Genomic DNA, 4,151 nt, shown 5'->3' with positions numbered 1-4,151 from the left:
GCCTAACCAAGCAAATAGATTATGTTAGTTTTACATCTTCTGCATTATCCAGCATTGGTCACTAGTAGAAATGGTCTACTGGATGGTTAAAGTACTAAACAGCTCAGAGACAGCAGCTTTTCTGCTCTTACAGCCTGTGCATCCTCCAAGTCACAAAAGCCCCCCCCCAACTTGCTCTGCCTAATCACTCCTTCAAAGCCCCTGATCTCACCAAGATCCTTTGAGTTTGCTCTTTAATCTATATAATCTTTGTAAGCTAATCGCCTTCATATCACAGCAGGAAGCAGCATCTGCTCCCAGAGCAAGTGGCACCATGCCATGCTGGGGAAGTCACCTTCAGACCTCAGTGTGAGCAGTTGTACATTCTGGATGACACCAAACACTACAGATCACAGATCTTCACATCCCAGTAAGGAGCAGCCTCTCCTAGATGGTGTGATACCATGAACAAAACCAGGATATCAGCATGAATCACTACTCCAGCCTCTTGTGCTACTGCCTGCTGAAGTACAGATGTTGAAGGCCAAAGCCACAGACTTCTAAGAGTTAACTGAAACAAGAATTTCAGTCCCAGTGTTTATTGATGGGGTCCTCGCTGAGAGTTCTTCCACCGCCTTCTGGAGACATGCCCTCTTGCAAAAAAATATAGTTTTATTGCATCCAATATCTGCCTTCTTTCAAGTGAAGCATGTTGATTTTTCATGGACATATCATTCCCAGTTACTGCAGTTCTAGTTCTCCAGCACAGTAATGCCACATTGTGCAACAGCTTCTGCTGGCCACTGGTGGGAACCAGGATCTTCTAGGATATAAGCGCCAGCTTTCTACACATAACCAAGACAGAGTTAGTAATTGCATCACACAGTTCAGTAGTCTCAAGGCCTGTAGAATCTACAGCAGCTCAAGAAAACTTTGTTCTTAGTTTCTTTTTCTGGTGACAGCTGACACAGTAGAGTAATATAGCTTATTTATTACCTGACAGTCTGCACTGCAGAGTGCACAAAAAGCCCTCAGTAAACCCTCTGAACGTCGGGCGGGGGGTGGGAGTGGTGTAGAAATAAAACAACTTACCACGACCTTCAGTGTCACAGAACACCTATTCCTTTCAGTTTGGGCATGGGATAGGAACAAATGAAACATGTAATAAAAGACAGGGAACAAGAAGGTGAACAAAATATTTTCCTATGCTATACTCTTGGGAAGCATGATTGTTTAAACAAATGTCCAATCTAAGTGCATCTTAATGCAGTACTGATGAGCATTCTGACCTGGACAAGAACAAGGTGGCACTCTGCAGGGCAAATCCTGCTGACTGTAGCTGCTGTGTCACCGTCGTGGTGTCCTACTGCAGCAATAAGTGCTATTTGAGGTACTGCTACATCCTCTAGGATGCAGAAAGAAGAGATCCTCTTTCAGAGCAAGGAAAGGGAAGAGTGAAATTATCTCATCATCCTACTTGCAACAATTTATTCAACATTTTTTCCCCTCCAGGTAGTCTGAAGTTACTCCTAATCGCTCACCACTTGCCACAATTTCAATTTATCATCCCATGGCACAGGAGCCAGAACATTGTCCTTGCTGATTAGGGTCCTCTACCCCCTGATACAAGAGTGCAGACTATACCATAATAAGGTTTCTAAATATTCATGCTCTTTGCACATGCACAGCTTGGGTAAGGTACCATGTGACTCATCGGTTTTCCATCTCTTTCCTTATGCCCTTGTGAACTTTTTTCTTTCCTGATGAGATAACTGGCTTATAAAATTTGGCATTTCCCCCTAATACCAGACCTAGCCTTCCAGATATTGTTTCAAAACTGGACAAAAGACACACAGGAACATAAAAATAAGACCAATATTTATTAGACTGATATTTATTAGACAGCATTTTAGAATAAGTGTTGTTCAAGCATCCCACAGATACACAATGCCACTGCCTAAGAAGCACCACACACAGAAACAAGCAGCTTCCCATAGTGTCCTATATTCACTATTCTGTTCTCCTGAACTAAGGTATAGGAAGAAGTCTGGGAAAGAACACTGTTTGGATCAGCCAGAGCAAGAGATTTATTCACTGAAAAAATCTTTGTGGTGGTTTATGTGCAGACAGGGCGCCACAGCCAACAGAACAAAGACAGAAAACAAAACCTAGCTTTTTCATTCTTTAGAAAACCCTATCTAGATGTATAGTATGTAACACTTAGGACCAACTTCGCTTGCCAACTTTACTTGCCACTTTTGTTAACCTGACTGTTATCAGGGCTATAAGCCCCTTACCATACTTACCAAGTTGCAGAGAAATGCTTTTCTGAAGGGCAGAAGCATTTTGTTATTTACACTGCTTCGTTTCCTGAGGAAATCAAATCTTCTGCTCAGCAGCCTGTTCTACCCTCACCCAAACCCCACGTGAGCCCTCTCCAGCAAGCTATCACTTAAGAAATGGGAATCATCATGCGTGTACCATTTCCACATTTCTTGAACTCCCTGAATCAAGGGTATAGCTGTCTCCAACATTATAATATGCTGTTGACAGATCTCAAGACCCTGCTGTCATTTTAACTATTCTTACTTTTTATATCCATCTTCCAATTTGCAGATCTTTGTCTATTTCAGGAAGAGGTCATTCTCCCATTTCACGGTGGGAAAAACTCTTCTATGACTTGCTGGAGGTCCTACTCCAAGTCAGTGGCAGAGGAAAGTCTGAAATCCAGGTTCCTAGCTCCCTCAGCAGTTCACTTCTACTGCTAGTAACTTACCAATACTGCTTAAATGGCTCTCATGCAAAGAAGTGTCTGCACTTGGCAGAATTTCAGTAGGCTTCTGGTCAGGCAAAACTAACTGTAGAACTTAGTTCTGCTGCGGCAATGACAATTTATGTCGCAAAATTGGCATTTATTTTTTTTCTCCAATGGGAATTCCCAGGTTATTAGCATGTGACCACAGAATCAAAGAGCAAAATCCATTAGTTTACAGTCTGATCTGTTACTATTTCAAAGATTCAGAGAATGGATGAGGATGCAGGTTGGCACACCAGTTCAGTGAAGTGCCAAGCAAAGATGATCATCCTGTTGTGCAGAAAGCAGGAGTAGCCCCTTTGAAGAGGGGCTTTCAGAGGCCAAATGGTCATAATCTGACCTACCCCTATTGAATAAAGCCATCCCTTGCAAAAGGGAACGAAACACTGCTCTCAAAGTAGCTGGTAAGTGGCCTGCCAGCAGAGATGGATGGAAAGGATGCTGAAGCAGAGAAATTGGACAAGATTTGACATTTTTACTCCCACACCCTCTCAAATTGCACTGTCCATCTGTTCTTCAGTACTGTTGATGCTTGAGAGGAAAACAGTCTCAGAAGTCTCTCTGAATAACACACTTTGGCCAACAGTTACAACTGTTTTCACTGGCATCTTTTAAACCAATGCGTCCTGGAAATGGGGGGCGGGGGGGAAGAAGTGCATGCAAAGTCAAAAGGCTGTTACTTTATTTCTCAGAGGTGTACTAAACCGCTTACTAGAACAGGGATTCCCTTAAGGTCCTGATGTAGCTGACAACCTCTCCTTTCTCTTTTCCTTAGGAACCATCAGAAACTGCCACAAAGCAAGAACTACCATCTCACCACCTCCTTCCCCCTTGCTTTTAAAGAGCGCCGCATCTAACGTACAAAGACTAATTCATTGCCAAGGCCTCTGGGCGCTACCACAATACAGATAACAAAGGAGCAAAATGTTACGGCAGTCCTGTCTTGCTCTGTGTCATTCATTCCTGAAGCAGTTCGCTTCACTGTTGTGGCTTATCCTCCCTCAGCCTCTCTGGTCCACACAGTTGCTCCTTAGACAGGGAGAGGCCGTAGCACAACGGGCCCCTGTTTGCAGCGGTCCCCTGCACCCAGCAAACAGCCGAGCAAGACAAATCCTCCAAGTCATAGGACAGAAGTTTGGGGTAAGATGGAAATAAGATATAATCCACTGACCCACCAATAAAATAGAAACGTGGGGAAGTTAGAACCACAAAACGCCTTCAAGCTTTAAGACATTCAAAACCAGCATCAACTGCATTTCACCAGCGCAAATAAAGGAATGCTCAGGGGGAGAAAAGAGATACAGCAATTTATGGCCTGAACGCCCACGAGCACGCCAGCCGGCAGGAGCAGAGCCAG

This window comes from Pygoscelis adeliae, unplaced genomic scaffold (genome assembly GCF_000699105.1).
Source record: "Pygoscelis adeliae isolate BGI_AS28 unplaced genomic scaffold, ASM69910v1 Scaffold183, whole genome shotgun sequence".
Classification (NCBI taxonomy): domain Eukaryota; kingdom Metazoa; phylum Chordata; class Aves; order Sphenisciformes; family Spheniscidae; genus Pygoscelis; species Pygoscelis adeliae.
This window is presented reverse-complemented; position numbering follows the sequence as displayed.